The 26739-nt window shown below is 44.3% G+C and overlaps 1 protein-coding gene across 1 annotated transcript in view; it reads left to right on the top strand.

Moving 5' to 3' along the window:
- AGBL4 (ATP/GTP binding protein like 4) overlaps positions 1 to 26739 on the top strand; it is a 790143-nt gene that overhangs the window by 472226 nt on the left and 291178 nt on the right. The window lies entirely within an intron of this gene.

The raw sequence follows: 26739 nt of genomic DNA, 5'->3' as shown, positions 1-26739 counted from the left end.
GCAGTTTTCTCATCCTGATGACTCTCACTCACAGAAGGAGGCAGGGTTCTGAGCTATGCCTTCATGTGTTTCAGACCAGACCAGTCTGGAGCTGCTTCTCATCAGTGACCTTTGCCCCCAGGACATGAACCTGGCCCCCTGAGCACTGGTCCTGCTGGGAGTCCCCTCTCTCCCTGGAACACAGAGGGAGGGGTCTGTATCCCTTGGACCAATGACAGAGACATACTCTAGAAGAAGAGGGAGGCATATACACGTGCTCACACATGAGGGAGAAACAGAGAAAACGAGACAGAGGCAGGTCCTGTGAGAGTTCCTGCAATGGCAGAGTGCCATTAATGTCTGAGAGAGACAGAGACAGAGACAGAGACAGAGACAGACAGGGAACCCAAGACAAAGGTAGGGTCTGAGAGTGCACACGAGGGCAGAGTTCCATTCATATATTCAATGGTCCAGTGCCCTCCACCCCCAGAGATGCTGCTTGCTATGATAACTCCCCAGCAGAGGGGTCTGTGTCCTGCTGGGTTATCCGAGGATCATCTTACGGCTTCCAGGGAAGCTGACCCACAGCCATGGCTCCAGCGGGTCCACTGAACGGTCACTTATTGACCCGCTCCCTTCTGTCCTGATGCCACCAGGCCCAGGCCAGGCTGCCTCCGAGAGCCTCACATCTGCTCGTTCTGTCATGAATCACCTTCCCAAGGCACAGGGTGGGCCATGACACTCTCCCGATCACAATTTTTGTTTAATGAGAGAAATTAGAACATTTATTGCTTAAGTTACAACTATAATGAACCTACTGATATTTATATTATGCGTCAAGGTTTGTGAACCACTTTACATGCGTTGCCTTACTTGTTTCTCACAACTTAAACACATGTTCATTTTCCAGAAATTTCCAATGTCTTTGAAACTTCTGTTCTTTGACCTACACACACATAAAATAGTTCCATGTTAATGAATGGAATTTATTGAATTCTTGACTATAAGTCACGTGTAAGCCAGACAATACTTCTATTTTTACCTCTACAAAAGCCCCTCGTTGTGTCGTGGAGGTCACCCTGGGTTCTTGAAGGCTCTGTTACTGGAGTTTTAAAAATTTAATCACAGAAATTCTTGAAGACCACCTGCTAAGATGTAGAGGGGTTGTAGCCTTGCATTAACAGAGGCGATACCCGCATAAACAGAATCACATCCTTGAAGCACTGACGTCTGTTCATGTTAGGCTCAACAAGTGACCAGTCGCCCATCCTTAATGAATTCATTGTATTTTCCTGAAACTTGCTATGTGTCTATTAGAAAATATAAAAGCTACTTTCTTCCAAGCTGGTCACGACTCATCAGTGGCTCCCCATTTTCTAGAGGTCAAATGTGGATAGCTTGGCCTGGTGTTTAAGGCTCTCGAGAGCTGTCCACCTTTCCAGTCCTGTTTTGTGGTACCCTCCTTCACAACATGGATGTTCCCCTGAAGTCAGTCGTCCATCTCCTGTCTGCATGCATCTTTTCTTCTGCTCTCCAAGCCTTTGGGGACTCCCTCCCAATAGCTACAGGAATCCTTCCCTGAGGTGCCTTCCAACCCTGAGCTTCTGGGATTCCATGATCTCTTCAGGAGGATGGTTCTCCCAGCAGATGTGGAAGAGGGGTCAGAGGGGGTGGAGATCAAGTGCCTGTGGGTAGTGAGGTGACCTAGAGCTGTGTGGAGCCAGGTGAGTTCAGAGACTGACCTTCCTGGAGGCACGGCCCCCCCGTCCTTGTGATACTGCAGAGCACCCTTTTTAGGGATGAACAATTCTCACTTCTAAAAGAACCTGACAAGGCTGTAATTAGTTAATCCCCTTTCTAATTTGGAGGCACAATAATTACAAGATAAGAGGGTAAACAAGCAAACAGCCAGCTTGGGGTAGGATGGGAAGGAGGCGGAGATGCAGGGGCTGGAACCAGACAGCTCGTCGTCGCCAGCTGTGGAAATGAAGAAACATGTGCTCATCCCTCTCCAAGCCAGAAGCAGTGCCTGCAGGCCCTTTGGGCATATTGCTTCCCCTGGCATCCTGGGCCCTCGATAATCAGGCCACAGCTTTCCTTTCCAACCTTGCTTTCCATTTCTCCCTGCCATGCCCTCAAAGTCCAGCCAGATTGGGCATGAACTACTCCCTCTTCTTGTCCTGGCATTTCCATCTGGCCTACATTTGTACAGGCCTCCGTTTCAACTGCCCTTCTCACTTTCTCTTAGAATCCTTTTCTTCCTTGAGGGTTCAGCTCCTACATGAATCCTCCTCCATGAATCTGTCCCTGATTCCTCCCTCTCTTCCCCATTAGAAGTGATACTTGCTGCTTGGAATCTCTTGTGCCCCTTGGATTAGCCTCGTTTTCTAAGGACACATTACATTCTGACATGAATTATGTTATAATTATCTAACAATTAAAACCTGTTTGGCCCAGAGGGCCGGGGTACCATGCCCTCTCTGATTAAGAGCTTTCTTCTCTAGATCCATGCACAGGGTAACCAATATCAGTCCAGGGAGAGTCTAACAACCTCAACAAAGGGTTGGGGTCTTTTTCTTATACTCTTGGTTTCCCCACACCAACATCCCAGTGTTGAAAGAAGACTTACTTATAGCTTAGGTTCAGCCCATTCCTTGGTTCTCCCCAAAGCAAGAAATAGAAAGGTATTCCTGTGCAGTAGCAATCAGGTATGGGCAGCTATTTATTTCCTTTTGTTAAAAGTTTTATTGGTGTTTTATTTTTACATTATAAGCATTTATTCTTATAACAAAGTGAAACAGGTAAAATTAATTATGCAGTGACCTCATCTGAAAGTGCATGTAACATTTCATACCCGTAGGACCTCCTCCCCACTTCTTTGTTTTTTAAAAACTAACTGAAATCCATTTTCTCTCCTTTTCTCCCATTTGGGAAAAAAAAGAAAAACAAATTTCTTGAAATAAATACGAATCATCAAGCAAAACAAATTCCTTTAATGACTGCATACAAATACACACATATGTCTCATTCTGCCCCTAAATCTATCACTTCTCTGTTATGTTTCATCATCAGTCGGGAACCATGACTGGTCATTGTATTGATTAATCATAGTTCTTAATGCTTTCAAAGTTGTTTATTTTTATAATATTATTGTTGCTGTATAAATTGTTCTCCTAATTCTGCTCATTTCATTTTTATCACTTTTCAAAAGTCCTTACAATTGTTCATTTTTATGATATTAATGTTAGAATATAAATTGGTTCCCTGGTCCTGCTCACTTTACTCCTTCATCAGTTCATACAAATCTTTCCATGTCTCTTTGAAATCATCTATTTCCTGCTTTTTTCCCCAGCAAAATAGTATGCCATCACGTTTCTATATTGGAACATATTAAACCATTCTTCAATTGTTGGATATCCTCTTAGTTTCCAGTTTTTTATCACCACAAAAATAGTTGCTATATTTTTTGTATAAAATATCTTTTTTCTTTCATTCTTGGGCACAGACCTAGCAGTGGCATAGCTGGGTCATAGGACACACATTGCTTAGTGACTTTTTAAAATATAATTCCACGTTTCTTTCCAGAATTGTTGTAACTATTGACAGGTCCACCAACAACGTATCGACGTGCATGTTATCCTACAACACCTCCAGTATTTATCATTTCCCTTTTTTGTAAAATGAGGATAATAACAGCACCTACTTTGCAGGGTGGTTGAGAGGATCAAGTGTGGTTGTCTGTGTAAAGCGCTGAGCACAGTGCTTGGCTCATAGTAGGCTGAGTATTTCACTACGCTCACTACCATTTGGAGCGGGTACTATTCGGCATTGAGGGCGCAGAGGGGGTGGGCAAGGAAGGGGACCCGCCCTCTCCCCTGCCCCCTCCAGAGAGGGACTCCAGGGTCTGGATCTGCAGGAGAGAGTGGGCCGGTCCCTCCCTCTTCAGTCTCCTGAGTCAGGCCACTGGGGCATTGCTTCCTGTCCTGCCACATCCATAGCTGGGGTCCGCTCGTGCCCCCAGGTGTGTTCTCCATTTTACTCCCTGCTTCTCATTTTGTGTCAGGTCCGTTTCTCCTTGGACCCTCCGAGTGCTGAGCCCAGGGCTGGCTCCTTACCATGGCTGGTTTGATTATTTCCATCATGGCATTCAGGTGCCCTAAGAGGCTGTCATGTCTAACCCCTGCCCCCTTTGGGGGGAGGGGTGAGTATAGTGAAAAGAGTGCTGAACTTGGAGTCACAGAACCTGAGTTCAAATCCTTACCTAGTCGATGTGAGCTTGGGTAAATCACTTCTCTGGGCCTCAGTTTCCTCATCTCTAAATTGGGGAAAGGAATCTTTCAACCTCTAACCTCCCAGTGTTGGTACAAGGATGAAATGAGACACATGATGTTTTTATTAAGGGTTTGTACACTTGCCATAAGGCACTATAGAAATGTCAGCTGAAAGGCAGATGAGATAAAGCACTGCTCTCTCCTGGTCAGGCGGCTGCCACGTACTGGGCAAGTGTCTTCAGCCCTGGGCAGCTTCGAGCCCCTGGACCCTCCTCTCCATACAGTGATGACATGCCAAGCCCGGCCCCAACAACAACTCATGCCTCTTCTTTCTCAGGGCTCCCAAAGCACCTTCCTGTGCTTAGAAGCCTGTGGAGAAGGGAGTGCCAAGGTCATCACACCCATTTTACAGATGGGGAAATTATATCTCTGAGAGGAAAAGTGACTTGTCTAGAGTCACATAGCTAGTGAGTTAGCAGAATGGAGATGCAAACCCAGGCCAGCAGGCTTTTTACCGTTCCTCCTACCCCGACCCCTCTCTGTCTTGTGGGACCGCCATTGCCTAAGAGAACTGGGAGTCACCTCCTCCTTACAGGAGCACTATAAAAAAGTGAGCAAACATGCACAAAGGAGTCTGTACAAGCCAGTTACGGAAGTGCTGGAAGGCGCAGGGCATTCTGGGAGCCCTTCCTGATGGAGAAGGGGGTCCCAGAACTGGGGTTTCTTGAGGAAGGCCTGAGCTCCAGACATGCCAAAGGGCTATGAAGGCTGTGACAGCAAAAGAAAGTGGAAGGGGAGGACACAGATTCATCTTCTGCCTCCTCTGCTGACAGCCTCTTGGTCCTGGCCCATCCGTCAGCTTCCGCTGAAAGCCGAGAGCATCTCCCCTGATCCGGGGACTCCAGCACGATTACATGAAATAATGCTAATATCCCCTTTTGGCTGAGTTTTAAATTGGGTAATTGTTGGAAGGTGCTCATCGGCCTGCTCTGTCTGTAGGCTGGGCCCTGGAGAGCTTGGTGGAATGCTATCTGCGCCGAGCCTCGTGCGGCGTGGCCCCTCTGCCTCCTGCCTCAGATGCCTTTGGCTTTGCGCTGATGGGCCACTTCATGAAGCACGCTTTGCCTTCTTCTCCCTACAGAGAGCCAAGATTAACTGGAGATGCACATATCCTCAATCCCCAGGAGGCAGCTGGGCTTGCAGAAGACGCTTGCCTGTCAGGGGGTCCTGCTGGAAAAAGCCTGCCTCCTCGGAGCCGAGAGCCTGGGAAGGCTAGGGAGGGCCGACTTCATGCGGACCCCCTGTTGAACACGGAGGCATGAGGAGTGAAGGAGCTGTGTGAGGCCGAGAGGGAGGCAGGCGGTGCGAGCGATGGAACCCAATGCTTCGGGCTGCCCCAATTGTACGTGATCAGTTGTGTATTGATTGATGGTTTACCCACCATCCTTGGTTTCCTCAAAAAACTCTGCATCGGGGCCTGACTCTGCTCAGGTCTCAGAATTGTGGAATCAGGAGATGTCAGAGATGGATGAGATCTTAGAAGAAAGAGCATTAGAATGCAGAGTGCCAAAAAAGCTAGAAATCTTAGAGAATGGAGGATGTCAGAATGGAGTAGGACTATCAGGAGTGAACCGTAGGAGCAAGAAGGGACCTTAGAACACGGAACACGGGATGTCAGCCATGGAAGAGCCCTTAGAACATAGAACATGGAGTGTCAGAGATGGAAGAGATTGAAGACCCCTGTAATGTTAAGACTTTAGACCATAGACTATCAGAGCTGGGAGGAACCTTCGAACATGAAATATGGGATGTCAACCATGGAATAGTCCAAAGAACTTAACATATAAAATGTCCTAACTGGAAAGGGCTTTAGAACATAGAAGAGTAATTGTTGAAACAGAAAACATAAAATTTTGGAACACAATACTTGATCTGGAAGGTATGTATGGAGTCATTTCCTGAACCATCTTATTTTATAGAGAAGGAAACTGAGGCTCCAAGAAGGAAGGGGAGAGAGGAGAACAACCCAAGCATCTTCCAGCATCCCTGCCTCCCTTATTCTGGGCTCTTAGGAATGAGATTTAGCGTCCTGCCAGCCCTATCCTCCCATGAAACCTCAAGAGAAGGGGAAGGGAGATTGTCTTCCCGGTGTGCTGGGACCCTTCCTTTGGAAGGGAGCGCTGCTGGGAGGCTGATGGAGAAAGCCCGGAGAATGAGGGATGGCTGATCCAGACTCTCAGCAGTGAGAGAGGGAGGAGAGGGAGGTGGGTCCCTCCTCAGAAGGAAGGCAAGAAGACTGGATCTGGATTTAGGAGATGAAAGACCATTGCTGTCCCTGCCAAGGTCCCTGTGTCACTGGGAGGAAGTCACATCCTCTCTCTGGGCCTCAGTTTCCTTCTCTGAACAGAGGAAATTTGACATGATAACCCCCAAGATCCCCTGTAGGCTTGACACTCTTTGGGTCTGAGGGCCCTGAATCTGTAAAGACTCAGCTGTTGTTGTTCTGTCCCATAAATAGCTGTGTCCTAGATGGGGTATGAGGCCCAAACTTCCTCCTCAGAACAGGAAGCTGCTCCCCCAGTACTTCAGGGTGAGGAGCCAAGATGGCAGAGTGAAAGCAGTGACTTGCTTGAGCTCTCCCCCAAAGCCCTCCAAATACCTGTAAAAAATGGCTCTAAACAATTTCTAGAGCAACAGAACCCACAAAAAGAGTGAAGCAAATTTCCAGCCTAAGACAACCTGAGTGGTTGATTGGAAAGGTCTATTGCGCTGGGTTAGGAGAACACAGTTCCGTGTGGGCATGCAGGCAAAGAGCAGGCCTCAGCGAACCTGGAGCAGGCCTTGGAGGACTGAATCACAGGCAGCTGGGGCAGTTTCCAGACTTCTCAACCCACAAATGCCAAAGACAACTTAAAGTCAGTAGGAAAGGTCTGTGACCATGGTGAGAGAGAAGATCAGTCCCAGCCCCAGTCCCAGCGCAGCCCCATGGCGGCAGCTGCTTCCTGAGCTCTCGGCCCACAGACAGAAGGGGAATCAAGTGGCTGATTAGAGGGGGATTGCAGGGATCTCTTTGCTGCTGCTGAGGCAGGATTCTCTTGCTTTGCCCCTGCTTGGATCTAGGTCACAGTTCTGGGTGGCGGTCCTAGGGCAAGGAGGAGCACTGGTGTGGTGGAGCTTGTAGTGGCATTGGAAAGGGAATCCTCCTCACAGTTCTAAGGCAGAAAAAAGTGCTTGTGGTCACTCATAGACCAGAGCACAGGCCAGGAAAGGAGTAAACACCTCACCTTTGATCATACCACCTTGGAAGAACTGAAAATTTATAGGTCCCTAGAAGGATTTCTGAAAACAGTTGCACAAAACCCCCAAAGCTTGGGACAGTACATTCTCCACACTGGAAGCAGACCCCTACCTTGACAAAGAGTTTAAAACTCAAGTAATTGACTGGGAACATGAACAAACTGCACAAAAAGTCAGACCATAGAATCTTTCTTTGGTGGCAAAGAAGATCAAAACCTACAACTAGAAGAAGACAACAAAATCAAAGCTCCTATATCCAAAGCCTCCAAGAAAAATATGAATCAGTCCCAGGCCATGGAAGAGCTCAAAAGGGATTTTGAGAAGCAAGTGAGAGAAATGGAGGAAAAACTGGGAAGAGAAATAAGAATGATACAAGAAAATCATGAAATAGCAGCTCTTTTGTGGTGGCAAAGAATTGGAAATTGAGAGGATGCCCATCAATTGGGGAATGACTGAGCAAGTTGTGGTATATGAATGTAATGGAATATTATTGTGCTATAAGAAATGATGAACAGGCTGACTTCAGAAAAACCTGGAAAGACTTGTATGGTCTGATGCTGAATGAAGTGAGCAAAACCAAGAGAACGTTGTATACAATAACAGTCATGTTGTGCGATGACTAATATTGATAAACTTAACCCTTGCCAACAATACAAGGATCTAAGACATCTTCAAAGGCCTCATGATGGCAAATGCTATCCACATCCAAAGAAAGAACTATGGAGTTTGAAGGCAGATCGAAGCATACTATTTGCTATTTTTTTTTTCTCTTCTGTTGAGTTTTGTTTCCTCTTTATGGTGGTTCCCCCTATTGGTTCTAATTTTTACTTACAACATCACTAATGTGAAATTATGTTTAATTAGGAATGTATATGTATAGCCTATATTAGATTGTGTGCCATCTTGGGGAGGGTGGTGGGGAGGAAGGGGGAGAAAGATTTTAAACTCAAAAGCATATGGATGTGATTGTTGACAAATCAAAATAAATTTAAAAAAATCATGAAAAACAAGTCAACAGCTTGCTGAAGGAGACCAAAAGAATACTGAAGACAGTAACACCTTAAAAAATAGCCTAACCCAAATGGCAAAAGAGGTCCAAAATGTCAATGAGGAAAAGAATGCCTTAAAAAGCAGAATTGGCCAAATGGAAAAGGAAGTCCAAAAACTCACTGAAGAAAATACTTCCTTAAAAGTTAGAATGGAGCAAATGGAAGCTAGTGACTTTATGAGAAATCAAGACATTGTAAAAACAAATCCAAAAAAATGAAAAAATAGAAGACAATGTGAAATATCTCATAAGAAAAACAACTAACCTGGAAAATAGATCCAGGAGAGATAATTTAAAAATTATTGGACTATCTAAATGCCATGATAAAAAAAAAAAAACCTAGACATCATCTTTCAAGAAATTATCAAGGAAAACTGCCCTGATATTCTAGAACCAGAGGGGAAAATAGAAATTGAAAGAATCCACCGGTCACTTCCTAAGAGAGATCTTCAAAGGAAAACTCCTAGGAATATTGTAGCCAAATTCCAGAGTTCCCAGGTCAAAGAGAAAATATTGCAAGCAGCCAGAAAGAAATAATTCAAGTATTGTGGAAACACAGTCAGGATAACACAAGATTTAACAGCTTCTACATTAAGGGACTGGAGGGCTTGGAATATATAATATTCTGGAGGTCAGAGGAGATAGGATTGCATCCAAGGATCACCTACCCAGCAAAACCGAGTATAATCCTTCAAGGAAAAAATGGATATTCAGTGAAATAGCAGACTTTCAAGCATTCTTGATGAAAAGACCAGAGCTGAATAGAAAATTTGACTTTCAAATACAAGACTCAAGAGAAACATGAAGAGGTAAACAGGAAAGAGAAATCATAAGGGACTTATTAAGGTTGAACTGTTTACATTCCTACATGGGAAGATGATATTTATAACTCATGAGACCTTTGTCAGTATTAAGGTAGTTAGAGGGAAAAAAATTATATGTATAGATAGATAGAGGGCACAGGGTGAGTTGAAGATGAAGGGGTGATATCTGGAGAATAAAATTAAGGGGTGAGAGAGGATTATACTGGGAGAAGGAGAAAGGAAGAGGTAGAATGGGGTAAATTATCTCACATAAAACAGACAAGAAATGGCTTTTACAGTGGAGGGGAAGTGGGGGAAGGTGAGAGGGAATGAATGAATCTTGTTCTCATTGGATTTGGCTTAAGGAGGGAATACCATACACACTCAATTGGGTATGGAAAGCTATCTTACCCTACAGGAAAATAGGGGAGGAAGGGGATAAGAGAGCAGGGGGATGATAGAGGGGAGGGCAGATTGAAGGAGGGGGTAATCAGAAGCAAACCCTTTTGAGGAGAGACCGTCAAAGAAGAGAGTAGAATAAAAGGAGGGTGAGATAGGAAGAAGGGAAATATAGTTAGTTTTTCACAACATGGCTATTATGGAAGTGTTTTGCATGATTTCACATGTATAGCCTGTATCAAGTTGCTTACCTTCTCAATGAGGGTCGGTGGGGAGGGAGGAAGGGAGAAAACTTGTAACCCAAAGTTTTAAAAACAAATGTTAAAAATTGTTTTCACATGCAACTGGGAAATAAGAAATACAGGAAATAGGGTATAGAAATCTGTCCTGCCCTACAGGAAATTAGAAAGGGAAGGGGATAAGAGAAGGGGGGGAGATAGAAGGGAGGGCAGATTAGGGGAAGGGGTATTCAGAATGCACACCATCTTGGGGTGGGGGGAGGGACAAGATGGGGAGAAAATTTGAAACTCAAAATCTCTTGGAAGTGAGTGTTAAAAATTAAAAATAAATTAATTAATAAACAAGAAAAAATAAAAATAAAAAATACTTCAGGGTGACAATGATTCTGGCTGTTGTGCTGAAGGGGGCAGTCACTAAACTTAACCCTTGGAGGAATTCCTCTTCAGCTTTGACCAGACCAAAGGAGGTGACTGTGGAGCTAAGCCGAAGAAGGTGAAGGTTCTGGGAAGAGCAATGAGGAAGAAGCATCCCCAGGAATGGGGAGAAGGAGGGCTCACGGTTTGCTTGTGGGGGCACATTGAAGCAGGAGATTGCATGTTGAGTTAGGTAAACAGGGAGACCCCTAGTTCAGCTAGGTCGTGTAGAGCGTGAATGGAGAATAATGTGACTGTGGACTGGAGGCTGGGAGCCAGATGGTGGAGGGGCTTCAGTGTCAGGATGAGGACTCTGTGTCTTTACCTGGAGACAATAGGGAGCCCTGGAGGTCTTTGAGTAAGGGAGTGCTGTGGTTGGACGTGTGCCTTTGGACGGTGTCTTGGGCAGCGTCCAAGATGGGGAAGCACCTGTAGGCTGGGAGGCCAATTAGGAGGCTGTTGCAGGAGTCCAGGAGAGAGGAGATGAGGGCCTGGGCTGTGGCTTCCTGAGTAGAGATAAGGGGTTGGATGTGAGAGCCTTTGTAGCTGTAGAATCAACAGGTCTTGGCAATTAATAGAATAAGGGGTAGGAAGGGGGCATGTGAGGGTCAAAGATGACCCCATATAGAAGTGGGAGAGCCCCGGATTTGACATCAGAAACCCTGGGCTTGCATGTTCACTCTCCAGCTCAGGCTCTGCATCACTGCCGTTCCCTGGACCTCAGTTTCCTCACAGGTAAAGGAGAAAGTCAGGTTGGGTTACCTCTAAGTGTCTTCCAGCCCTGGCTCCGTAATCTTGTGAATGATCAGACTGGTTCTGCTCGGCCCCCAAAAGAAGACCACTTGGTGGGAATGTTGTTGAGCTAAGGCATGGTCCCGCTAAGATCCTCAAGCCTGGGTCTCCCCTCTTCCCCTTCTCAGCTCCCCAGCCCACTCTCCATGGGGTCATGGTTCTAGAATTTGCCCAGGTTCCTGCAGGTGGTGAGTGGCAGAATGAGGATTTGAACCTGACTCCTCTCACCCCAAAGCCAGGCTTTTCCCCACTATACCAAGCTGCCTTTCTGCCCTTGGGTTGAGAAAGGACAGAGGATGAGCCCTCCCCTCCCAAAGCCCAGAGGCTGCTTCTGACTCAAGCTTAGCCATCTTCCTACCCTCCTTCAGGATCCCCCCAAAGAGCTCCCTTCCCTGCACAGATCCTGGGCTGAGGCTCTCTCTTGGCCCCCCGAGCTCAAAGCGTCTCTTGGAGGGCAGAGACTGTCATTGTTTTCTGAATTCTTTATCTTGGGCGCCTTCCTTCAGCTGGTCTTTGCCGCTTATTTACTGCAGTTTGAGTTGAAAAGGGTGATTATTTCCTGAAAAAGAATGGAGACATTTTCTTCCCCAGATTTTATGTTGTAGAAAATTCTGTTGCAGTCGTATTTTCAGCATTAAATTGGATTATAATAAGATATTAATATTCACTGCAACCATTTTATTTCAGCCTCTTTATTCCATTCAATAACATTCATGCATATTTAAAAGTTTCAGAACTTTGTCTAACTAGGTCGGCTTGATGTGGTGCCATTCTACTGGAAAAAAAGGCGAATGGCTGGAAATGGGAACAGAGAGTTCCAGACCATGACTCCATTTTCCAGGAAACCCTGAGAGATGAAAGGCCTAGAACTGAGGCCTAGAGCTATTGGGGGCCTTAGAATGTAGAAAGTTCCTAGAATATAGAATGTCAGAGGCCAGAAGAACTGGAAAACACAAGAAGGAATGTCAGCGCTCAGAGGGAATTTAGAGAATGACAAAGCTGACAGAGGCCTTGGAACAGAGAGTAGAGACTTTCAGGACTGGTAGCGCTCTTAGAACTCGGATCAGGGAATGTCAGAGAGAGATGGGAGAAACCTCAGAACCCACAATGTCAAAGCTGAGAAGGCCCTCTAAGCACAGAATATCAAAGCTAGGGGAGACTCTAAGACAGTCAATCATTAAGCTTTCACAAATCACCTACTAGGGACTCCGTGTGAGTTGGGGATACTCAGAGAAAAAACAAAACAGATTCTGCCTTCAAGAGGCTGATATTCTGTTTAGGGAAACAACATGCACACAAATAAATGAACTAAAAATAGCAAACACAGAGTGATTTGTGGAGGGGGGAGCACTAGTAATTGAGGGGAAAGGTCCCTATAGGAGTAGGGGCTGGAGCTGAGCTTTGACAGAAGCTAGGGAGGGATTCCAAGAGGTAGAAATGAAGAAGGGAGCATTCCAGATGCAACAAAGGGAGATGAGCTTAGATTTTGACCTTGACAAGACCTTAGAGGTCACCAAGTACAATCCCTTAGTTTTATTTTTCTTTATTTTATTATGCATTTATAATCTGTGGTTCCCATTGCCACCCTGCCCCTGGTGAGCAGCATGGAAAAAAATGTGAAATATGAAAACCTTCATCATAATCCATCCGACGTCCAAAGTCGTATGTCCCTCTCTGCATTTCAAGTGTGTTACTTCCCTCGAAGGAGATGGAGGCCGTGCTTCATCGCTGTGGTTTAGAGTCATATTAGCCAGACTTCTAAAGTCTTTCCAGATCATTTTCTTCCCAATGTTGCTGCCGTTGTAATTATTTCTTCTAGCTCTGCTCACTTTGCTCTGCATCAGTTCATAAAGGTCTTCTCAGTTTCCTCGGAACTGTCCATTTCACCATTTCTTATGACAGAGTAATTTTCCATTACATTCATATGTGACAGTTTGTTCAGCCAGTTCACAGTAGGAGGACACACCCTGAATTTACGTTTTTTGTCTACTAGTGAGAAGAGCTGCTATGCATAGTTTGTCCATACAGTCCCTTCTCCTCTTTGGGGTACAGGCCCAGTCGTGGTATTGCTGGGTCGAAAGTGTATGTAGTTTAGTAACTTTGGGGACGTGGTTGGAAATTCCTTCCTACACGGGCTGGACCAGTTTGCAGTTCTACCAACAGTGTGGTCAGTAGTGGGCTTTTTTCCCACAGCCCCTACCACATTTATTAGTTTCTTCTTTTGCCATCTTTACCTCTTTGTCTCATAGGTGTGAGGTGAAACCTCCAGTTGTTTCTGACTTTCTGGGCTTTACCACTTTGCCCCTTCAGCCCTCTCAGCTAGAGGCAGCTAGATAGTACATCAGACAGGGCATCAGAATCAGGAAGACTGAGTTCAAATCCAGCCTCAGACACTTAGTAGCTGTGTGACCCTGGGCAAGTCACTTCACCTCTTTGCCTCAGTTTCCTCAACTGTAAAATGGGAATAATAACAGCACTTCCCAGGGTTGTTGTGAAGATCAAATGAGATATATTTGTAGAAGGCACAGTGCCTAGCACATCGAGGCATTCTTTAAAAATGCTTTTTCCCTTTTCTCACCCTGGAAGCTCCCTCCGTGTTCCTCCTCCCATGAGTGAATTCCTTCCAGAACCTCCATTTTGAAGTGCCCGGGTCAGCCCTATTCCACACCTTTCTTGGTCTTCCTCATCATGTTGTTCCCCACCCCCTTCAGCTTCCTTTTGTGTGTCGTCCTCCCCTGTTAGAACTGAAGATCGTTGAGGGCAGGAACTGTCTTTTTGCTTGTGTCTGTATTCCCAGGACTTTGCGCAGTGCAGAGGAACTGCTCAATAAACGCGTGGTGCCTTGATGACTTTAACTGGCACTTCTCCAACGACTAGTGGTTTAGATTATTTTAATATGGTTTTTGATAACTTGTATTTCTACCTTTGTTCATATCCTTGAGCCAGTTACCTATAGGAGAGTGGCTCTTAGTTTTATAAATTTCTATTAACTCTTCTACATCTTGTGTATAAGACTTCTATCAGTGAAACCTGACACAAAGATTTTTTTCTCCCTTCTAATTTTAACTCTATTAGATTTAATTGTGCAGAAGTTTTTAAATTTACATAATCAAAATGGTCCATTTTCTTCTGTTATCTTTTTCATTGCTTGTCTGGCTATGCATTCTTCCCCTCTTCATAGATTCAAAAGGCAGTTTCTTCCTTGCTTGGCTAATTTGTTTATCCATCTGTCATCCATTACGTCCAAGTCATGAACCCATTTGGGCCTCGTCTTGGTGTATGGTGTGAGATGTTGGTCTAGACCTAGTTTCTTGTCCAGCTGGTCCAGCAGTTTGTGTCCAATCATTGCCCCCAGTAACTGGGGTCTTGGGTTGATCAAACACTATGCTATTGCGTTGTTTGCTCTTGTGTGTTGGGCATTTCATCTGTTCCACTAAGCAACCTCTATTTTTCAGCCATTTGAATACTTTGAATAATTACTGCTTTAGAGTCCAGTTTGAGATCTGACACTAATGAATGAGGGGAATGCCTTCCCCTCACCTTGCTCCTCGTGTTTTTTCATTATCGCCTTTGAGCTTCTTGGCCTTTTGTTTCTATACACGAATTTTGTTATTTTTTCACTCTATAAAACATCCTTTTGATAGTTTGATTGGTGTAGCACTAATTAAGTAAATTAACTTAGGTGTGAATCATCTCTATTATATTGACTTGACCTACTCACGAGCAACTAATGTTTCCCTCATTATTCGGGTCTATCTTTATTTCTGCAAGGAGTGTTTTAGAGCTGGATTCATAAAGTTCCTGGGCACATCCCAGAAGATACGCTCCCAAATCTCCCATGACTTCAGTAGTGATTTTGACTAGAAAGTCCCTTTCCGTCTCTTCCTGCTGGTTCTATAGATAACTCACAGGGATGCTGGTGATTTATGTGGACTTAGTGGATATTTTTCAACTTTGCTGACTTAATTGTTTCTGTTGACTTCTGGTGGATGGCCTCCTCAGGGTCTTCTAAACGAGGCATCATCATCTGCAGAAGGTGATAATCTTGTTTCCTCCTTGCCTGTATTTGTTCCCAGGCACACTTGATGCATGAGGAAACTGTGGCCTAGTGAGTTTAAGTGAGTTAGTAAGTCTGTAAAATGAGATTGGCGTCTTGTAGACCGCAGGTCCGAGACCCTGAGCCACCACCAGGATGCCCCATCTGCAGGCCCGGCATGGTGGAATTGAGGCGCTTGGCTGACGCTGAATCGTGAAGAGCTTCGAAGGCCAAACAGGAGAGTTTGTGTTTGCGGTTGAGACGAAAGGGAAGGCATTCTCAGCACAAAGAGCTCTATGAGGACAGACCGAGACGTGGCAAAGCCGGTGACTGTTTCTTTGAATGTTAGCAAATATTGGGGTGCACTGGGGTGACATGGAGGTCCAGTTAGACCTAGTGTTGGAGAGCCTCAAACACCAGACTGAGAAATGGGTATGTTATCTCAGAGGCACCACGCGGTCAGACCGATGCCTAAAGGCATCCTTTGGCAGCTGTGTGGAGGATGCTCTGGTGAAAGAGGGACAGAGGGCAGGGGGCTGAGCAGCTGGCCGTGGATGAGGGGGTGGCAGTGTCAGAGCAGAGAAGCGGAGTCTGGGATAGATGTGGCGGGGAGAACAGCATGTAGCAAGTGCTGGGATGCCGGGGTCGCAGAGAGAAGGAGTCGCACGCGAGCCCGTGGTTTCAGGCCTGGATGGCGGGGATGGTAGTGAGGCTCTTGACAGCAGCGGGGTCCAGTATCCAATCGCTGAGCCTTGGTGCAGGAAGGGCCTCAGACACACCTTATTTCAGCCCAACTTGATCAAAAGTCTCCTCTCCATTGTTTCTGACAAGTGACTTCCAGCTTTGGCTTGAAGACCTCCAAGAATGGGAGCCCAGCCCCTCTCTCAGCAGCCCATTGCATTCTGGGACAGCTTGGTGGGAAGCTCTTCCTGACCTGAGACCTACGTCGGGCTCTTTGCTGCTTCCCTCAGTTCCTCTGCCATCTGCCCAGCACCAGTGGATGACGTGCCTTTAGCTGGGTCTGGCAGCCACAGCCCTTGTCCCCTTGAAGTGCCAGCCTCGCACCTCCCTAGGAGCCCGATGGGAGGGCTGTGGGGATGGGGACAACTTTCTGTCTGAACTGTCATAGAGACAGTTTCACCCCGAGTGGTTGCCAAGCACTCAGCAGCATCTCTGAGCAGGTCCCAGTCTCAAGCAGATGCCAAGTGACAATGAAGGGCATCCCCAGGCCTGGCCCAGCGGGCAGGTCACCAGCATCAGGATGCAGCCAGTCTGCCAGTGTTGTGGGAATAGAAGAGGGTCTAGAGTCTGCAGATCGAGGCCAGCCTCCTGCCTCTGCCTCTTACTAGCCGGGTGACCTCAGGCAAGGGCCTTCCCAAGACCATTCAGTACTCCAGTCCAAGGGGTCAGTCCTGGCCCCTCGCCATCCAGAAATGTGACTGCTGTCCCCACGTGGAAGGGGAGGTGGAGAAGCCAATCTCCAATGATGACTCAGAGACTCTAACAGCATTGTCAATGTCCCCACATGGGTGGAGAGGGAAGGAGAGGTGTGTAGCACCATAGGATGGATCCCACACCTTCTCACTCTTCTGGCCCGAGCTTCCTGAGTTACAGAGAAGGAAGTCTGGCTGGGTCACCTTGCTGGTGCTGTAGCTGTGGGAACAATTGTTCCAGTGGTTCCTTGGAAGGCAGCAGCCCGCCTTCCCTGCTGACACAAGGCTCTTTACTGATCAGTCGCTGGGGTGGCCTGAGTACCTGGGATGTGTCCCGCTCTGAAGGAAAGAACAGGAATAGGCAGTGCCTCTGAAGCTCGAGAGCACTGACCTTGGGGGTCCCAGCCTTTCACTCCCTCCTTAGATGCTGAACAGTGTCCAAGAAGAAGGGAGGGCAGGGACCCCTGCCAAGGCACCTGAGCCATGCTTTGAAGGAAGCAGAGGAGGGAGGGGAAGGCTTGGACAGGGCATGGATGGTGAATGGTCGAGGGCCAAAAACCCCTCCAGTCCAGTTTTGGATTGTAGGAGTGGGTGTAACATGAAAGGAGACTGGAAAGCTTGATGGAATCCAGGCTGTATAGGGCTTTAAGAGCCAGGTTTTGCATTTTATTTTAACAGTAATAGGGAGTCACTAAATGTTTGTCTGTTTTTTCAAGATATGGTCAGTCACGTAACATCTCACAGCCTCAGTTTCATCATCTGTAAAATGGGAGGATTAAACTAGATTAGGAAGCCTTAAAACCACATGTCCTCTGTCATATTACAAACAGGGAAATGGAGGCCTGGAGGAGTTAAATGGGCCCTCTAGGATCATAGAGTGGGTCAGAACCAGAATTTGAACCCCCAGGATATTTTGAGAAAAGTTCACCCTGAGCAGACAATGTGATAAAAATTTTTCTTTAGTGCTATGTGCTTTATGAATTGCTTTACACAGAGAATTTTGTTGAAAGGTAGGTGACACACTTTAACCAGCTTACAGCAAGGAAAGGTGAATTGCCTCACTCCCATAGGCTCATTCTGCAGAAGTGGCCCTCTGACCCCTAAGTGGTGCATAAATGTGAGGTACCATTTTTTCCCTCTTGGGCAGATCACTACCCCTCTCTCATTGCTGTACATTAAGGGAGAGAAATGAGGCTGGGGTAGGTCACCATTCTGTTAGGTCGTCATTTGCACGCTGTCCACAGAGCATGGCTATCCTCCCAGGCCCCCTTCTCTCTCTGATAACCTGATAGCCTTCAGTTACCACCTGTCCATCCCCAGGCTTTCTCCTGACTCCAGTCCTGAATCATGGCAGCCTGTTGGACAGCTCCACCTGGATGCTCCAGACATCTCCGATTCAAGCACAGCCAACCCAGAGCTCACCCCCTCCCCCCTAAACCCACCCCTCCTCCAAGCATCCTTTCTTCTGTCAAGGGCACCGTCATCCTCGGCACCCAGGGTTTCAACCTTGGGATGGTCCAGAATTCTCTCTCCTGGTATAGAACAGCTGAGTTGCTGCTCCTCTGCACTGCCATCTGCTGGTGTCCAGCTGTGATGCAGCCTCCTGGCTGAGATAATGCTGACATTGGCTTGGTCCTCAGCTTTCTTGGGGCTGCTTCCCAGACCAGGAGGGATACACCCTCTTTTTATCTTTTAGCCCTTGAGGCTCTTTTAGCTTTTTTGTGTTGCAGACCCTAGCCATTCCCACTGGGCCAGCTCATTAGAGAAGCCCTTAGGTATTTTAAGTCTGTCTTTTGAGCTGTCTTTCTCTTCTTCCTCCTCCTCCTCACACCATCAACCCAAACACTTATCTGAGTTAGGATCAAAAATGCCTTTCAATTCCCATTATAACCCTGTGTAACTAGCTTGGGTCCCTTTATGATCCCAGAGACCGTCCTTAGCAAAACTACAAAGGAGTTGGATGGAGCTGCTTGGAGGAGATTTTTTTTTTCAAAACTATAATGGGCTGGATTGGCATGCATGTCAACCTGAGAGCAAAATAAAAAAGTCTGGAGGGAGCTGGTGAATCTGGGAGCCTTTGCTTTCCTTCCAGAAAGCAAAAGGGCCATGCTCCCTACATTAATTAATCTTGTCCCAAATACGTACCAGCTCTAAGTCCTCTGACTAATTTACTCCACCTGTAAAATCAGAATAAAAGGAGCATTTGCTTTTCAGGATGCCAGTTAAATCAGATCATGTATGTTTTACAAATCTTAGGGTCCTAGATAAATATGAGATCACCAGAATGTCTCCAACTCAGTCTGATAAGGGGCTTCGAGAGAAGAGAGACAGTGGACTCAGACTACAGCAGTTACCTACAGCTAAGTCGTAGGGTCCTGCTTGACCTCTTTGGATCCTTTGATTCTTCCTATGTTAAGTCTTCCCTAATCCCCATGGTTGTTAGTACTCCCTGCATCCTGGTATAATCTTGTGTTTACTTATCATGTTGATATGTCAACACATTGACATGCCATTTATTTTATTTAAATTAAATTTATTTTTCAATTAATGAAAATCCACCTTCTCTCTCTCCCATCTCCTCTATAAACCCCTTCTTCCATTGAGAAAACAAGAAAAACAAAACCCTTGCTATAAACATGTATAGTCAAGCAAGACAAATTCTTACATTGGCCACGTCTAAAAAACATTGCTCACTCTGCCCTCTGAGTCCATCACCTCTCTATCAGGAGGCAGGCAGCCTGTTTCAGCGTAAGTACTCTGGGATTGTGGTTGGATGCTGTCCTGATGCAGTACATCTTTCAAAGTTGTTTTATCTTTACAATGTTGTATTAAGTGAGGCAACAAGGTGGTGCCATAGTGCACAAAGCACCTGGCCTGGAGTCAGGGAGGCTCATCTTCCTGAGTTCAAATCTGACCTCAGACACTGATTAGCTGTGTGACCCTAGACAAGTCACTTAACCCTGTTTGCCTCATTTCCCATCTGTAAAAATAAGCTGGAGAAGGACATGGTGAACCACTCCAGTATCTGCCATGAAAACCCCAAATAGGGTCATGAAGAGCCAGACACGGCAAAAACAACAAATAAATTGGTCTATTGGTTCTGCTCACTTCACTCTGCATCAGTTCATAAAAGTCTTCCCAAGTTTCTATGAAACCATCCCCTTCATGATTTCTTACAACACAGTAGTATTCCATCACACTGTATAGACCATAACTCGTTCAGCCATTTGCCAGTTGAGGAATCCATACCCAGCTGCCTCTTCTTTGCCATCAACAGAAAGCGGGGCTAGCAATATTTTTTGTCCATCCCTCTCTTAATTTGCCCTCCCTCTTTTTCCTCCTCTCCCTTCCTGTTTCTTTGTCGAGTGAAGTGAACTTCTCTACCCAATTGTGGTAAGGTGTTCTTCTGTCCTTTGACCTTTCAGATGAAAGTGAAGTTCAAATGGCACCCCTCCCTCTGTCTCTTGCTCCTTTTTTTGTAGAGCTTTTTACTTTTATGCCTTGGTTATATGAGTTTTCTCCATCATTCTCTCTCTTTCCTCCCTGCCCAGGGTATTCCTCTTCCCCTCCCTTTCCATTCCTCTTTTAAAATCAACAAAGCATAACCCAGCCACTTCCAGGCCTACTTTCTAACTAAAATTCCTCTATGACCACTGATGATGATAGGGCTCTTTGGGACACAAGTATCATCTCCCTGTTGTAATGTAAACAATCTACCCTTGTTTAGTTCCCTGTGATTGTTTGCTCATGCTTAACTTTTTATGTTTCTCTTGATTCCTGTATTTGTACTTCAAAGAGATCTGCAGCTCTGGTTTTTTTCATCAGGAATTCTTGGAGGTCCTCTTTTTCATTAGCAATCCATTTTTTCCCCTTTGGGGTTATCGTCAGATATCTTTTGCCTTCTGGAATATCATATTCTAAGCTGTCCTCTCCTTCATTAGTGGTGAAGTCTATTTCTACTTTGCCCTCTGGTTCTAAAAAAAACCTGGGTAGTTTTATGATTTCTTGAAATATGTCTAGGCTTTTTCTTTTTTTAGTGATGGCTTTCAGGAAGTCCCGTGTTTTTCAGACCAGTGATTCTTAAGTTATTTCTCTTTGATCTGGTTTCCAGTTGTTTTTCCTATGATATATGAAAAAAATTATATTTTCCTCTCTTTTTCTGGCTTTTACCTTTGTTTTAACATTTCTTTTTGTCTCATTGAGTCATTAGCTTTTTTTGGTCCATTCTAATTTTCAGAGAGTTGTTGCTTGGGCAAGGGTTTATACCTCTTGTTTCAAGCTGTTAATTCTCTTTCCAATTCTTCCTTCCATGGCTCTCATTTCTTCTCCACTTTTCCCTCTAGCACTCTCATTTAATTTGCAAATGCATCTTAAACTCTTTTTAAATTTATAAATACATTTTTAAACTCTTGCTTCATCTATTCCAGAAAATCTGTTTGAACTCCTGCCTAGGTTGTGTTTTCCTTTGCGAAGCTGCTTGTAGATCTTTTCAAGTCTTGTGTTCCCTTCTTCTGGGTTTGCTCTAGAGCATCCCTATCACTGTAATAGCTTTTGAAAAAAATTCTCATTTGATTAGTGTGTTTTGTTTTTACATTACTAACATTTACATATGATTTTTCACTTAGTGAGAGGTGTTTAACAAAATAAAAAAGCTAAGTAAAACTAACAATATAGGAACTTTATATGAAAGTGTATGCAAGATTTCACATTGTTGTGAAATTGTGTTCTCTATTTTTTAATTTTTTTATTATTTTTTTTAATTTATCAATAATCACTTCCATATGCTTTTGAGTTTAAAATTTTTCTTCCCCTTCGTCCCCACCACCCTTCCCAAGACGGCGCACAATCTGATATAGGCTATACATTTACATTCATATTAAACATATTTTCACATTAGTGATGTCGTAAGTAGTAATTAAAATCAATAGGAGGAACCATCAGAAAGAGAAAACAAAACTCAACAGAAGAGAAAAAAAAATAACAATTTGGCTTCCATAGTTCTTTTTTTGGGTGTGGATAGCATTTTCCATCACAAGGCCTCTGGAGATGTCTTAGATCCTTGTATTGCCGGGAAGGGTCAAGTTTATCAATATTAGTCATCACACAACATGGCTGTTATTGTGTACAACGTTCTCTTGAGTCTGCTCACTTCAGTCAGCATCAGACCATACAAGTCTTTCCAGGTTTTTCTGAAGTCTGCCTGTTCATCATTTCTTATAGCACAATAGTATTCCATCACATTCAATAGTATTCCATCACGCTTGCTCAGCCATTCCCCAATTGATGGGCATCCTCTCAATTTCCAGTTCTTTGCCACCACAAAGAGAGCTGCTATGAATATTTTTGTACATGTAGGTCCTTTTCCCATTTGTGTGATCTCTTTGGGATATAGCCCTAGAAGTGCTATTGCTGGGTCAAAGGGTATGCACATTTTTATAGTCCTTTGGGCATAGTTCCAAATTGCTCTCCAAAATGATTGGATCATTTCACAACTCCACTAACAATGCATTAGTGTTCCAATTTTCCCACATCTTCTCCAACATTTATCATTTTCCTATCTTGTCATGTTGGCCATTCTGATAGGTGTGATGTGGTACCTCAGAGTTGTTTTGATTTGCATTTCTCCAATCATTAGTGATTTAGAGCATTTTTTCATATGACTATAGATGGCTTTAATTTCTTCATCTGAGAACTGTCTGTTCATATCCTTTGACCATTTATCAATTGGGGAATGGCTTGGATTCTTATAGACTTGACTTAATTCTCTCTATATTTTAGAAATGAGGCCCTTATCAGAGAGACTGGTTGTAAAAATTCTTTCCCAATTTTCTACCTTCCTTCTAATCTTAGTTGCATTGGCTTTGTTTGTGCAAAAACTTTTCAATTTAATGTAATCAAAATTATCTGTTTTGCTTTTTGTAATGTTCTCTATCTCCTGTTTGATCATGAATTCTTCTGTTCTCCATAGATCTGACAGATAAATTATTCCTTGCTCTTTCAGTTTGCTTATAGTATCAGCCTTTATATCCAAATCATGTACCCATTTTGACTTTATTTTGGTATATGGTGTGAGATTTTGGTCTATGCCTAATTTCTGCCATACTCTTTTCCAGTTTTCCCAGCAGTTTTTTTTTCAAAGAGTGGGCTCTTATCCCAGAAGCTGAGGTTTATCAAATAATATATTACTATAGTCATTGACTACTGTGTCTTGCATACTTAACCTATTCCACTGATCCACTATTCTATTTCTTAGCCAGTACCAAGCAGTTTTGATGATTGCAGCTTTATAATACAATTTAAGATCTAGAATGACTAGGCCACCTTCCCCTGCATTTCTTTTCATTAGTTCTCTTTATATTCTGGACCTTTTGTTCTTCCAAATGAATCTTGTTATTATTTTTTCTAACTCTATAAAATAATTTTTGGTAGTTTGATTAGTATGGCACTGAATAAGTAAATTAGCTTAGGTAGAATTGTCATTTTTATGACAATGGCCTACCCATGAGCAACTGATGTTTTTCCAATTATTTAGATCTGATTTTATTTGCGTGAAAAGTGTTTTGTAATTGTTCATAGAGTTCCTGGGTTTGTTTTGGCAGGTAGACTCCTAAATATTTTATAATGTCTACAGTAAGTTTAAATGGAATTTCTCTTTCTATCTCTTGCTGTTGGGCTTTGTTGGTAATATATAGAAATGTTGATGATTTATGTGGGTTTATTTTATACCCTGAAACTTTGCTGAAGTTGTTTATTATTTCAAGTAGTTTTTTACTTGATTCTCTGGGATTCTCTAAGTATAACATCATGCCATCAGCAAAGAGTGGTAGCTTTGTTTCTTCTTTGCCTATTCTAATGCCTTCAATGTCTTTTTCTTCTCTTATTTCTAAAGCTAACATTTCCAGTACAATGTTGAATAACAGTGGTGATAATGGACATCCTTGTTTCACCCCCGATCTTATTGGAAATGCTTCTAGTTTTTCCCCATTACATATTATGCTTATATAAATATATAAATATATTTATATAAAAATATATAAAATATAATAATAAATAAATAATTAAAAATATATAAATAAATAAAAAACTAAGTAAAACTAACAATACAGGAACTTTATATGAAAGTATATGCAAGATTTCACATTGTTGTGAAATTGTGTTCTCTATTTTTTAAAAAAATTAACAGAAATCTGTTTTTCTCTCTCTTCCATCCACATTCCATTCCATTGAAGAACAAAAGAAAAATAAATTTATTTAAACAAATGTGCATAGTCAAGCAAAATAAATTCCCTTCATGGCTGTATGAAAATATGTGGCATACAAATACACGCAATACAAAACTATATATCTCATTCTACTCCTAAATCTGTCATCTCTCTGTGATTAATAGTGTGTTTCACCCTTGGTCCTCTGGAATCATGGATGGTCATTGTATTGATCATAGCTCTTACAGCTTTCAAAATTGTTTGTACAGTGATGTTGTTATTGTATAAAATGTTCTTGTGGGTCTGCTCATTTCGTTCTTCATCAGTTTATGAAGTTCTCAAAACTGTTCATTTTCATAATATTGATGCTATAGTATAAATTGGTTTCCTGATTCTGCTCACTTCCTTCTGTATCAGTTCAAGGAAATCTTTTCATAATTTTGGAAACATCTACTTCCTCATTTCTTATAGCACAGTAGTACTCCATTACATTCATGTACTAAGCTTATTCAATCGTTACTCAGTTGTTGGACATCCTCTTAGTTTCCAGGTTTTTGCCTCCACAAAGAAAGCTGCTATAAACATTTGTGTACATAGAGGACCTTTTTCCTCTTTATTTGATCTCTAATAGCTCCTTATGGTGGGATTCTTTTTTTGTTTTCCCATTCTTCCAACCTACTTCCTGACTTTGGACATTGTTAGGACTTGCCTACTTGCAGAGGGAGTGCCTGAGATTAACTTTCGTCCTTTTGGCTCCTTCTACTTTCTTTGGGTTCTGAGTGCTGTGTTATTCCAGAATCCGAGGGACGGCGCATGCTGAGGAATGGGCTTTGCAGGGGTGGAGGACCATAGAGCTGTCACCCCGGCCTTGGCCAGAGGCTGAGTGGCGAAGAAGAGGGATCATTGAAGTGCTGCTGAGTTTTTAAACGTGCTATTACCTCTAAGGATTCTTCAGTCCTCTGACCTGTAAAATGGGGTGACAAATGACCCCCGCAGGATTGTTGGGAGGGTCAGAGGAGACATCCTGCCTATGGTGCTTTGTGGACCTGAAAGCTCTAGGTCAATTCCATCCATCATCATTTGCAGTTAATTTATCACTAGACAGTTGGAGGTGAGAGAATCAGAGAATCAGAGCCAGGAGGGACCAGAGCCCCTACGGCTCAGCCCGTGCCGGAGCACTGAGCATCTGGCCAGACCACCCCTAGCACACATGCAGTTTGGGATGCTGTTTGTTCAGGAGCATACTGATCACCTGGAGAGTGCTCAGGGGAGGGGAGCCGGGTGTGAAGGGCCTTGGGTCTGCGCCATTTGAAAATTGGTTGAAATAGCTGGACATGTTTAGCCTGGAGATAAGAAGACTCGGGGGCATCTCCACTGTGATGCCTGGGCTCACATGTGTCGTATGGACACAAGTTTGTTCTGTTTGGCTCAAAAGGTCAGGAGAGACCCTTGGGTCAATCACTTCTCGTCTCTGGCCTCAGTTTCCTCATCTGTAAAATGAGGTAGATGGATTAACTAGCACCTAAAATCCCTCCGAGTTCTAGATCTGTGATCACCTGAACCCACTGCAGTCTTCACCAAGCACCCACCCTGCCCAAGGTGCTTTGCCAGGGGCTGGGGAGACAGAAACAAAAGGAAACCCCTGCTGCCGCCCTCAAGGCCTTTGTATTCTTTGGCAGGCAAGATGTATCCAGTTAAATAAAGACGAAGTCTAGATGGAGCAGATGCGGTGTTTGGGGTGGAGCCGGGCTATTGCGAGCTTCTCTTTGAAGGAGGAAAGGGGTTCTCCACAGTGGGGCTGGGCCGGGGGCACAGGGGGCTTTAGGCAGATTTTTCAAAGGCTCAGAGATGGGAATGGAAAGAATGCTGTGAATGCAGAATGTGGAGGGTTTAGTTGAGAAGAACGTAAGAAGACAGCAGTGATGGAGGGGAGCCGGGCTCTGGTCACTGAGAAGACTGATGGTCCTCGCGATGAGGACGTGCTAGCCGAAGAGCTGGGGGCCTCCCAGGCCTGGACTTCAGGCCGTCTGCATCCCCGTTGGTCAGGGAGGCTGTGCAGGGAAGCCCTTTTCTGCCGTGGGCTGTGTCCTCTTGCAACTCAGAAATTCTGCCGTTTTCCCAATTTCCCCTTTCACCTTGCTCTGTCTCTCTCCTGTATTCCATATGTAGAAAGTGAGGAGTGATGTGGATGGGCAGACGGCTAGCTGGCTGGCTGGAGGTGGGGGGTGTGGGAGCATCACTGCTCAAAGCTCTTGGGGTCTTTACTTCCATGTTAGTGCACAGACCCAGTGCATCATTGTTTCTCTCTATTTCTGTCTCTGTCTCTTTGTCTCTCTCTGTCTCTGTCTCTCTCTGTCTCTCTCACACACACACACACACACACTCACACACTCACACACTCACACAAACACTGAGTCAATTTTCATGCTGCCTGGCTTCTTTAGGGATGTGTGAGTTAAACTTTCTATTTCCTTGGGTCCACAGCTCTGAAGGGCTCCTGGGCCCTCAGCAGGATGCTCTCCAATAAGCATTTTAATGTAGAATAAAGGTCAGTGCTCTGGAATTTGAAACCATTAATCCTTTTCTGCTCTTAAGGAAGCTGAGGCTGGAACAGAATAAATAACAGATTAAAGAAGAGTTCTTGAAATTCCGAAGAGAAAACCCATGCGTTTGGTAGGGGAGAGTCAAACCAAACCCGACCTTCATGTCACTCCCTCCCTCTCCCTTGTTCACATTGCCAAGATTTAGAAGGTAAAGGAAATTGTCCTTTAATTTTCTATTGTTTTTCAAGCAAGAGGGGAAATGTTTGAGCCTCCAAAGGTTAAG

The sequence above is a fragment of the Vombatus ursinus genome, unplaced genomic scaffold (assembly GCF_900497805.2).
Source record: "Vombatus ursinus unplaced genomic scaffold, bare-nosed wombat genome assembly UNPS02014825.1, whole genome shotgun sequence".
In the NCBI taxonomy this organism is placed as follows: Eukaryota; Metazoa; Chordata; class Mammalia; order Diprotodontia; family Vombatidae; genus Vombatus; species Vombatus ursinus.
The sequence above is the reverse complement of the archived record's forward strand: the minus strand, read 5'-3'. Positions and strand labels throughout refer to the sequence as shown.